At 40.3% G+C, this 12,372-nt stretch overlaps 1 protein-coding gene across 4 annotated transcripts in view; it reads right to left on the bottom strand.

Annotated features, from left to right (window-relative positions):
• The window catches only part of PRELID2 (PRELI domain containing 2), an 84,837-nt gene that overhangs the window by 69,897 nt on the left and 2,568 nt on the right, over positions 1-12,372 (bottom strand). The gene's annotated exons all lie outside the window — the stretch shown is intronic.

Raw genomic sequence — 12,372 nt, 5'->3', positions numbered from 1 at the left:
CAAGATATCATCAAAACAGAAACTGAATGAAGTAGGAATTTCTGATCATTGTTATACCCTCCAAATTTTGCCCTACTCATATCAAAACTTCAAATGATTACAATTATGTCAGATCTGTGGGCAACAATAGGAAAATGAAATTACATTTTGGCTTATTTGAATACTTCAAATATTATTTGTAATGTCAGAAAAGCAATTGTGTGAGTATATCCCAGCAGTTACATGGGAGACTTTGAAATGCATACTTTTTCAGAATCTCCCATTTCAACTGCCCTAAGTTTATCATAAGATCATTACCTGTTTTGCATAGACAATCATCTGTTTTTGTAAAAGAACACCTGGAATTGGAATTTGAATACTGAAATTGAGAACCTACCTCTTTCCACCTAAAGGTACAATTTGATAGGTAATTCTCTGCCACTCCCTAAACATTTCTTCCTATTTGAAACGGGAAGTGTATCTGTTTTACAGAGTGCACGGATGCACTTCCTTCATGGAAGCAGAATCTATCAATGCACATTGATTGGCTCTGTCTTCTTCCTCTGCATGCCAAAATAAGATCAAAAACATCCTGTTCAGATTTGAAACAAATCAGATTCCTATGATGACTGCAGTTTGGGAACTGTGGTACATTTTAAGCTCTGTTTTCAGAAGAAGCCAGGATCTAAAACCATAGATTGATCATGGCTTGTTCTCACTAAGGATAGTTTAAAAACACACCACAGTTCCCTGAATACAGACATTATGAAGAACTGTGATTTCTTTAAAAGCGGAACCTTCCAATATCCTCTTTTGGCAAACAAAAGCAGGAAGAGTATACGACTGAGGCTCATAGCAGTACCTTCATGTCATAGGAAAACATGGTTACCTGGTGCCTCCAAATCTAACCGTGGGCAGAGGAAACGTGCTTTGAGGTCGGAGTGCCTCCCCTATCCTTGCAGCCCACCCAGAAAAGAAAGATGATTGATGGCAGGGAGGGAGGAATGGAGGAGATGGACTCCACCAGCAAAGTATCCTGGTGTGTCACTTGCCTTCCCACCTGCTCCAGAGTCAAACACTGCATGATGGGAGGAGCATGGAGGTGGGATTTGCTTCCACAGTCCTTCTGATATGCTCGAGATGCCCATAATCTTCCAAATTCAGAGGCTGAATCACATTTTCTTGTAATTATATTATATTCCTAGTTGGGTTGACAAATACCCATGAGCAATAGTGAAGTTTGGGAGGGGATTTTGAACATTTACATGTCCATTTAACACACACCCAACTTGCATTTTACCTTGCTATAAAGAAACATATGAACATGTGGCTTGAGATACTTCAAACGGTATATGGCTTTTTTCTCAGGAGGCAATAGGAACAGTAACAGGCTTGGTTTCTGTGGTGCTACTTATTTGTAAAACTTAACATATGCAAATGACAATTAATGAAGATGGGAATGCACTTTTCCTGGAAATTGACAAGAGGTTATTCAATTTCTGCTGATACAGGGTTTGGCTCCTGGTCTAAGTGTTGTTGAGGGCCCAGGAAGAGAAAATGGTGAACAGCAGGGCATAAAATGGAGGATCAGTGCACAGTGGACAAAGCATTCTGCACATAGCAGAGTTCTTTAGGGTGCCTCTAATTCCCTCTCAATTTGATTCCTTCCTTGCAGTATTCTTCCTCATGTCAATCCTTTTGTGAACTCAAACATTATTTTGAGATTGTGCCTGTTCACATGAATGCTTTCTAAATCATAAATCAAGTGATACCTCACTACTCCAAATTAGTGCACCAATGTCTCAGCACAGACTCTAATGCAAATTCACATCAGCACATCAAAAAGCAATCAGGAACAACAAAAAAGAACAATGGATGAAGAAATTAAATCTAAGATAGTGCCAGTAAATGAGTTGTACAATGATGATAAAATCCAAATATATAAGTAATAATCGATGCCCCCCCCACAGCAAAGCTCCAGAATGAAATAGTAATATATGCATTTCTATATTTATTACAGGAAAGTTTTATTAAGTGAACTATAAGAGTTTAAACATTCCTATATGGCAGTTAAATTGGATGCTTCCTTGCAGCTTGCTGCCTTCAAATGGCAAGTAATAGTGTAATTACATTATCAATGAAACTTACAGTCTATAAGACCCATTCGTGTGAAACAAAAAATCCATTTGCATAAATCTTCCACTAAATAGCAGACTCTATTACCCAAGTATTTAACCATGAATAGACTCAATTTTGTACAAGGTACAGTATGAGAGGGGAGTTAAAGGCATGTGATTAGGGAGAAGATATAACTATTACCAATACAATAGAGTCAACAAAACTCTTTAAAACCAGACCTAGCTTTCCCTTATATCCTTAGATGGCAGAAAACTGACCATGAAATATACTGATGGTTGGTAGGAGTAACCTTCTCTAGGATGCACAAGGAATGTCTGCATGCTCCCAGAATGGCTCTGTTGTGAAAGTGCAGAAAGTAAATCTGGAGCAGTCAGAGATGCCAGGAGAATTTCAAAACTGTAGAATGTGAGGAAAAACCTCTATAAAGATTTCTCAGGATCTGCAGGAATTCTGATGGGGATTTGCAAGCTACTCACAACTTAACCAACTGTCAGACTTTGTAGGAAAACCCATCCAAATGGGAAAAAAACTTTGGAAAAGAAGAAAAGCAAGGTGGAACCAAGCGGGACGACACAGAAAGTACATTAGCACCAGTACCCCACCACATCCGTCTCCAAGGAAGGAAGGGTTAGAAACGTAAGACACTGGACAGAGCCTTACATTCTGTGAGCACCAGTGGAAGGGGAAGCTAATTCTGCCATTTTACTTCCTTTTGCAAGTCCCTGTGCCCCTCATTTGCCCCAAATGGTTGGAAAACATTCACTCCTAGAACAAAGAGGCAATGTGTTGGGGACTTCATGGAAAATCAGAAAATACTACTTTCTCCTCTTCAGCCAACAGACTCCAGCAGCCTTTCTCCAAATGGGAGGGACTCTCCTGTTTGTGGAAGGCACACTTAGTACCCAACGCATGGCTGGGCTTTAGGAGACGTGATCTTCTCTGAGGGGGGGAGCATGTTTTGGTTTCACTGTGAATACAATTGTCTTGAAATTTTCTTTGTGCTTTTCCTGACAATCTACTATTGCTTTTAGACTATGGCAGCTTAAGCCTTCCAAATAATATAGGAACTCATGGAGCAGCCTCTCACTAAGTCAGACCATTAGTCCACATACACAGGAAGTTTCCTTCTAGTAGGTAATGCAGTTTGTCTGTCTAGGTGAGGATTATGTTAGACCTTGGAGGGCTGCTTCCAGCAGAGCAACCACGGTCTCGGGTGGAGAAAAGTGGGTCCCATCAGCTGCTGCCTGATGCTTTTCAGCCTGGAGACAACAAGGTTCAAACCTGGGTCATTCTGCATGCAATCATGGGCTCTGCCACTCAACTACGGCCTCCCCAATACTATTGTTCTGAAGTTATTCTTTATTAACTGCCTTAAGAATGGCACTACTTGGGGTGCCCATCACCCTCTTTGACTGCTGTGGGCTACAAAACTATGCTCACTTGAAAACAAGTCATGTCTGGTTTAACTGGCTGCTGGGCATGCACTAGTTCCCTCCCCCTGCATAGTTATGAGTCCTGCGGTGCATTTTGTTTTGTAGCAGAACAGTAGGAATGGTTTTTTATTTCTTTCTAAGGAGGTAATGGGGCTCTCCCCATGCATTTTCATAAAGGAACTTCAAACACTGCTCTAGCAATGTTTAGGGAAAGCAGGCAAAATTCCAATGAAGCCTTGGAAATGTGCACCCAGCTGAAAGGAGTTCTTGCAATATTTATTAGGAGAATTTTGCTCCAGGTGCCACATTGGACAGGTCCTTCTTCCAGAGTACAGCACCTTCACGCTGCAGTTCCTCCAGGCTGCTGCACAGACCTCCACAAAATCAGCACAAGCTGTGTACAAAACATGTCACGGAGCTCCTGGGAAATGATCTCTGGTGAATTAACTGAATCAGTGCAGAGGCCACACTGCACAGCCTCTTCCTCTCCAAAATACTTGTCTAAGTGCATCCAGAGTTATTGTCCAAGCCTATCATTTCTACAGTTGCATCTCAGTAGGTCAGAAATATGCCACCGACAACAACACAATTCTTAGGGACGGATGGATATGTTGGTTTCACTTTCTCTACATCCCACATGTTTAAATTTCAAATTATTTCCTTCCCAAACATGAAGCCATTTGTGAATTTTGCTAGATTTTCATCAAAGCCAAATTGAAACAAAATTCTGCATCAGCCAAATGCAATAAGTGCAACGAAACCCAGGATGGAGAAGAGCATGCTATACCTGCTTGCTATATAGCTGAAGAGGAGGAGCTTGCCAGGGAGGTGGCAAAGCAAGGTAAGTGGCAACCCTAATCCAGCACTAACATAGTGGAGGATGCAGGAATCCCTCCCCAGACTTCTAAGAGATGAGCATGTAAAGCCCTGTGCCTGGGAGGACCAACCTGCTGGTTTTCATGCAAGAGACTCAAATGCAAGGAGGAGCCGCACTCTTGCCCCATTCCCCTCCTCGTGTATCTCTGTCACCTTGTATCTGGATAGGGTAATGACCCCCTTGTATATCCGGGAGGCTCTTCACGTCATTAAGAACCCTGATTCACAGATGGTTGGCTTCTGCCACAGCATTTTTTAAAATCTCAAATTCTTTCCATTTTGAATATGAGGAATTTCCAATTTTGTGTAAATGCTTATCAAAACCAAACTGAAGTAAAATTCTTACCCTTCCCTAGCTGTGATATGACTGCTCACAACTGGCAGCCCTCTAGCAAGACAAAATGAGGTTATTGTTATTATTATACTACATTTATATCCCGCCCTCCTCTTGTGAGGAAGCCAAGGCAGCTTACACAGTTCTTCTCCACCCCATTTTTATCCTCACAACCATAACCCCATGGGGCAGGTTCAGCTGAGAGCCAATGACTGGCCTAAAGTCACTCTGTGGGCATCATGGTAGAGCCCTTGGGGACTAGAACCCGGAACTCCAAGGTCCTGTCTGATGTTCCAACCATTACACCACGCTGGCTCTCTCATCTTAAATGATATAGTGAGCCACAGTCAGATATGAACTGCCATCCCTCATGAGGAAGAGAGAAAAGTGGAGCAAGCTTTCTCATCTCCATTCCACAAAATTCACAAGTAATCACTGTTTCTACATCATAATACCTAGAGATAACAAGTAACTATAGTATAGTGTAGTGTAGTATATAGTATATATAGTATTTGTTTTCCATGTGTGAAAAAAATTCTGATCGGCAAGCTTTGTGGAAAGTTATTGATGGGAACAGTTAACTTTTTCAAAACCACAAACTCCTTTAAGCAGACCATGACCTTCAAAATGATGTAGTGCCATCTTGTGGTTAACTATAGAAATGTACAAAATATGTGTAGAAAAGTTGTGCGTGCACACCTGTGAGTATTGGTGTGTTTACACATGTGCATGAATAAGAGAAATGGGAGAAATATGAGGTGAGAGCACAGGCTGAATTATTCCAACTACTGGTAGCAGATTCTGTGGTGCTTCTGTAAAACCCATTGCTTATTTATTTCTGGGATGAAATGGAAAGCCTTGTAAAATGCTACAAATTAATACCAATCACAATTAATTCACCTACAAATCATATTGTGAATATCACCAATTCTGAAGCGTTCTTTATAAAGCATATAATATACCCTTCTCCTTTCAGTTATCCAAAATATAACAGAAGTGCTTTCTACTGACCCAGGAAAAGCCCAAATTCACATGTAGATCACAGCATCATGGGTGCCACTTTCCTGTAGCTTCTTCCTGCACAACTTCTCTATCTCACAACCACAAAGGGAGTGGAAGATGTCCTCTTAAACCTCTGTCATTCATGGAAAATGGTGCCAATTTCTGGCTAAACTAAGTAGCTACCTGTACAATGGATTCTGCTATATAGTGAACGTACCTTAGCTATATTCTCCATCACCAAAGGTGAGATAATTTTGTTTGATAAATCATAATTAGCAATGTTACATAATTCACTTTTCTGCATGCCCTGCTTGGAAAAATTCAATTGCCCAGTCAGTTTCACAAAAGAGTATGATATGGCAAAGAGGGAGGCAAGGAAACCATTCAGCAAATGTTTTCAGCTAGGAAAAGAATCTGAAATTGCTGATCAGGGCTTTAATTCTTTCTCCTCCTCTCTCCCAAGTACTATGAGAAGCTTCTTTTAAAACTCCCCTTCCCTATTATTTAACAGCTTTCTTCCAGTGCAGTCCGAGAAACTACGTCGAGATGGAGCGGGTCTGGGTAGGGAGATGAAGGAATGACTGAGTGTGAAGCGCTACCAGCCTTGTTTTTCTCAGTCCTGACACACGCTGAGCTATGAAGGTGGTTTTCTTGGCTTCATCATCGATGGAAAAAGGATGGACTACTTTGAGATAATCAATAAATGCATACCTTGCATATACTAAGATTAGCCTTTATCAGGTGTGCTCAACAGAACAGCCTCAACAGGCTAGAGGCAGAGATATTCAGCCCGGCCATTCTCCCTTGTAGCTGTGCATCACCTTCCACTCATGCAGGACAACTGTCTCAAGAAGAAAGCATTCTTTATCCATGGGGGCTCTCCACTTCATTAAGAACCTGGACAGTCACAGTTGGGAATCACATGGAAAATGACCGACCCTCCATATGCTGACAGATTCAGCAATGGAGGAGTGAGGCTGGAGTACTTCAGTCCTCTTGCATTCATTGAACAGAAAAGAATGAACACCTGAACAGTGCTATCAAGTTATCTATTTCTGAAAACGCATTTATTCCCAACATCTACCTGCAGCCAAAATAAATATCACAAGAAATCAGAGTGAATTCACTCTTCAAGCAGAGTTTCTGCTAAGGAAGTGAAGACAATATACTATGAAAGCTGAACTATAAAGTGAATACACTATATATGGGCTGCCAAAACAAGGTTTAAATTAAACTACGAGAAGACAATAATCTTGTCTTAGAACTTGAGTGGAGAGCAAACTCAGCATGGGTTAATATAATCTATAATGATAACTAAAATCCTTCAGCACCAGAGGAGGGGAATGAAAACATCAAAAGCATGCTCTTTTAAAATCCCACAGGGAAAGAAATCAGTTCAACAATTTCAGACTTTCAGAATATTACAGCAAATGATTACATACTTTGTAAAAATAAATTCTAGCAAATGCATAGTGTACCTAGCAAGTGAACATACATGAAATACAGTAATGGGGTTGGTAAGATCTCAAAAACACAATGTTCTTTTCTTTTTGTAAGCTATTTTCAAAATCAGTAAAAGTGGTCAATACTTTATCTCAATGAAAATGATGTCTCCCCCACTGCTACTTTTCACAACTTGACACAGTTGTAGAACAAGAGTACAGTTACAAGTTTCTATATTTCTTTTTTTTTTCCATAGCCATGGAACCAACTTTCTTCATAATGCTGTCCTCACACTAGAGTGATAACTATAAAAACATTACAGAAAGGCTTGTCTAGGAGCACAGTTTGTCTCAAATGGTTCCCAACCTTGGCTCTCCTAGCTGTGCTGATTCGATTTCAACTTTTCTCAATTAGCCTTGCTGGCTGGGGATGACTGGAATTGCATTCCAGCAATAAGAGGGCTAAAACAGCTGTTGCTAAAGGCCCAGTGTGTCTTCATGCAGCACAGCAACTGTGGGATTCACTACCACAAGATGTAGTGCTAGCCATCAACTTGGGTGGCTTTAACAGAGCATGGGACAGATCCATGGAGGAGAAGGCTATCAATGGCTACAAGTCAGCATGGCTATCTGTTGCCTTCAGGATCAGAGACAGTTTGCCTCTGCACACCAATTGCTAGGTAGCACAACCAGGAAGGTGCTGTTGCACTCATGCCCCACTTGTGGGCTTCCCCTTGCAGCTGGCTGACTGCTGTGTAAATAAAATGTTGGACTAGATAAGCCTTTGGATTCAGCAGATGCTCTCAACAATGCCCGACTGACAGATGTAGACGAAACTAAAAGCAGGACAAAATAGCAGGCTATAAATGCAATTAGTTAACATACACATTAACAAAACAGGAGAGACAGGGAAATGGAGGACATTATTACTGCAGAAAAGAGCTCAGAGAAAAAGGAACATGGTAAAAACTTACACTGCTAGATGTAACATGGAGGGGAAATTTAACATGGCAGTACAAATCAATTTGCTTATATTTTCAACATCAGCAGATATAAAAGAAGCAAGGATAATACACAAATGCAAGATTGTCTGGAAAGGCTAAAAGCGATGCAGACCTCCACAAAACGAATGGTGCCCAGTTACTTGAAAAGCGTATACCTTCAACAGAGAAGGGAAGGTATTACATAAGGTAATCCAGGCTTAGTATGCAAAATGGAAAACAGGCAGAGAAAGAGTAATTATGTTTAAATTTCAGTTCATTTCTAAAAAATCACAGCTAGAGGGCAATAAAGTCAGTGTATTACAAACATCTATAATTAAACAACTTATACACTTCTACCCAGATAAAAACAAAGAAAGGAATAAACACATAGGAATTAGATGCTAATGGCCTAGAGTATTTAACGTAGAGTTCAGCAAATATAGAGTTTCTATTAGTCCTCACTACCAATGGCCCACACCCAATTGCACAGCCATGTGCAAAACACTTTAACAAAAGGCAAGGATTCTCTGGTGTGCACTAGGATAGGGAGAAACTAAAAAGAAACACCTAAACACAGTCCAGCTGTTTTATATCTTCTGGAGACCTCAGACCAAAGGAGATAAGACCCCATCTCTCTTTCAAGTCATCAGCATTTGCAAGAGGGCTTGGGAGAGGAGTGGATTATATTTTCATATAATGTAGTCTGGAGAAAGTAAGGCGCAGCAGAGGTTCTTACTTTCTCCAATTCCCAGCACAAATGAGGAAAATTACTACTTCTCCCTTTAGTCTTCTGTCTTAATTTCAAGAGAAATTACTGCAAGAATCCTGTTCTGGGAATACGAAAGTAAAAAACAGTAGTTATCAGATCTGGTATTTTGCCTTAGAGTTTTTAGCAAATCCAAAAAAGGGGGACGGCAGCTTATGTTTAATGTAATCCAATCATGTCCGCACAGAAGTAATTCTCATTGAGTTACAATGTAGCACTGCTGTTTAATCTGAGCCAAGGCTCACAACCAGAACCCAGATGAATGCCATATTTTAGACAACCCACAGTTAATCCAACAATAACCTTTCACTTAATGCTGGGCTGTTTAAAGTTTAAACAACAAACTATCCAGAGTTTTAAGGTTTGCGCATGACATAATATCACTGTAAACAGAAATGGCTTATGCGTTAAACCACCCAGGAATTGCCACGGCTCACCAGGTCACTGTTTCATTTTCTTCAGACAGGCTTTTAGATAACTGGGGACTGCTGTTTATTTCTAACTATTCTGTATTTGTTTTAATTATACATTTGTATTTAATCTGTATGTTACTATTGTAAGCCACCTTGAGCATACACTTTTAGTGAAAAAACAGGAAAGGATGTGTGAATCCAAGGTGCATCATGTATGTTTGTTCACATAGCAGAACAGGTTTTCTTTTATGTCCAAACTCTCATCACATTCCACAGCTTCCCTCAAAACTGAACTTCACTCACTCCAGCACAGCAGATTTTTAACTTCCTAGAAGGGCCTTTCCCACTCAATGTTCTCAAGATTTGTTTGACTACAACTCCTGCCATTTCCCAATCAGCAATGCCATGCTGGTTGGGGGATTACTATAGTTCAACTCAGCTCAAGAATGCAAAAGATGACAGAAATAGGGTCGGAATCCTGAGTACAACCATTCAGTTACTATCATACAGAGAAAAAAGGACTATTACAATGATCAGTGCAAAGGAATAGAAGAAAACAACAAACAAAAAAGGAAAAACAAGAGACTTCTTCCAGAAGATCCAAGAAATCAAAGGGAAAATTAAGCCTAGATTATGCTAACAAACAAACAAAGGAGATAAAGAGAATGTGAAAAGAATATACAGAAGAACTATACAGAAGAGAGGAAAGGATGACATACTTCTTTGAAGCAGAATCCTATGAAGAAGAGCCTGCAATATTAGAATGTGAAGTGAAAGCTTCCTTGAAAGCATTCAGAAGAAACAAAGTACTTGGAGTAGATAGGAGACCAATAAAAGTATTCCAATTAATAGTTGAAAATGAATCTGTCCAAATCCTAACAAAAATACATCAACAAATATGGAAAACAAAACAATGGTCCATAGACTGGAAATATCCAATATATATTACAATCCCCAAGAAAGGAGATGCAAAAGAGTGCAATCATAGGACCATTGCCTTATTCTCCCACACAGGCAAAGTGATGCTGAAAGTGTTGCAACAAAGACTATCCAATATGGAGACATCCAAGCTGGATTCTGAAAAGGAAAAGGCACTAGTGATCATATTGCAAATATGCATTGGCCCGTGGAGCTCACCAAAGAATTTCAGAAAAAGATCAGTCTAAGCTTCATGGACTACAGCAAAGCCCTTAAATGTGTGGATCACAAGAAGCTATGGAGGAGTCTGAAAAGAGTCTCAGCACTTGATCATCCTGATGCAGAACCTGTATCATGGACAAGAAGCTCCTGTTAGGACAGAGTATTGGGAAACAGAATAGTTTCCCATAGGCAAAGCTGTTCAGCAAGCATGTATTTTATCTCCCTGTCAGTTCATTCCATACACAGAGCATATAAGGAAAGCTGGATTACAACCAGAGAAAGGAATGGAACTGGTGGAAAAACACCATTAATTTAAGATATGCAGATGATACCATACTACTGGCAGAAAGCAAAAGCAAATTAAAACTCCTGATAAAAATGAAAAAAGAAAGTACAAAAGCAGGACTGTATCTAAATATTAAAAACAAAAATCATGTCCACAGAAGAATTTTAGAATGTCACCAGTCAATAATAAAGAAATCATGAATTATGAAACATTTCACATATCTCAGCTGAGACATCATTCAAAGGGAACCTCCAACCAAGAAATTAGAACAAAAAAGAGACTTGGAAGCACAGCAACGAAGGAACTAGAAAAGATCAACAAGTGCAAGGGCATTTTACTGGAGACCAAGGTCAAGATAATTCAAACAATTGTATTTCCAATTATAATAAACGGCTTTGAAACTGGGCAGTGAAGAAAGCTGACAGGAAGACAACTGATGTGTTGGAAAGATGGTGCTAGACGGGAACTTTATAAATGCCTTGTACTGATGGAAAGACAAACAAGTGGGTTCTAGGTCAAATCAAGCTAGAGGTTTCCCTAGAAGAAAGCATGACAAAACTGAGGCTGACATACTTTGAACACTTCATAAGAAAGTAAGACTCACTGGAGAAAACAATTATGTTAGGGAAAGTCAAAGGCAGAAGATGAAGGGGAAGATCGAGTATAAGATGGGCTTAATCCATAAACAAAGCCACAACCTTGAACTTGGAAGGGCTAAATGGAGCTGTCATGGACATTTTGGAGAGCTTTTATTTGTAAGGTAAAGGTAAAGGTTTCCCCTTGACATTAAGTCCAGTCATGTCTGACTCTAGGGGGCAGTGCTCATCTCCATTTCCTAGCCGAGGGAGCCAGCGTTTTTCTGCAGACAGTCTCCGTGGTCATGTGGCCAGCATGATGAAACACCGAGGTGCACGGAACACTGTTACCTGCCCACCGAAGTGGCACCTATTTATCTACTTGCATTTGCATGCTTTCGAACTGCAAGGTTGGCAGGAGCTGGGACGGAGCAACAGGGACTCACCCCGTTGTGCAATTTGAACCAGTGACCTTTCAGTCAACCAGCCAAGCAGCACAGCAGTTTAAACCACTGAGATAGGGTTGCCATAAGTCAGAAATGGCTTGACGGCACATAAAACAACAGAGGATGCAAGGTAAAACACTGGTCTAGAATGTTGCTGAACCACCAAGGCAGCTCAAATGTTCTTAATGTATTTTAAAAATAAAGCAGTGTTTGGTAGCTCTGACAGATGGGTAAAGATTAATGAATCCACACAGGATGTAGGGATAACATTTACTTTCCTTGGTGATTTTTTGCAGCCCAGCATCTTCTTGGGCCATGGCTTACTGACATATTTTAGTTAAGGCCAAAAGAACATTTTATCAGCTCCATGTTTTTCATCGCCTGCTAACAGATCTGGAGCACTGAATTTGCAGAGCATCATCTAGACTTTTGTGGCCTATGAGCTTGATTACTGCAAGTTCATGCATTATGTGGCTTTTCTTGAAGTGTTCATAGGAGTCAACCAATGGAGAAGGTATTTCCTTGCATAAGGTAACCTAGTAGGATGGCATCTTACTA

Source organism: Varanus komodoensis, unplaced genomic scaffold, assembly GCF_004798865.1.
Source record: "Varanus komodoensis strain SLA01 unplaced genomic scaffold, ASM479886v1 scaffold7_3, whole genome shotgun sequence".
NCBI lineage: Eukaryota > Metazoa > Chordata > Lepidosauria > Squamata > Varanidae > Varanus > Varanus komodoensis.
Note: the sequence above shows the minus strand (reverse complement) of the source record. Positions and strands in the feature narration are given on the sequence as shown.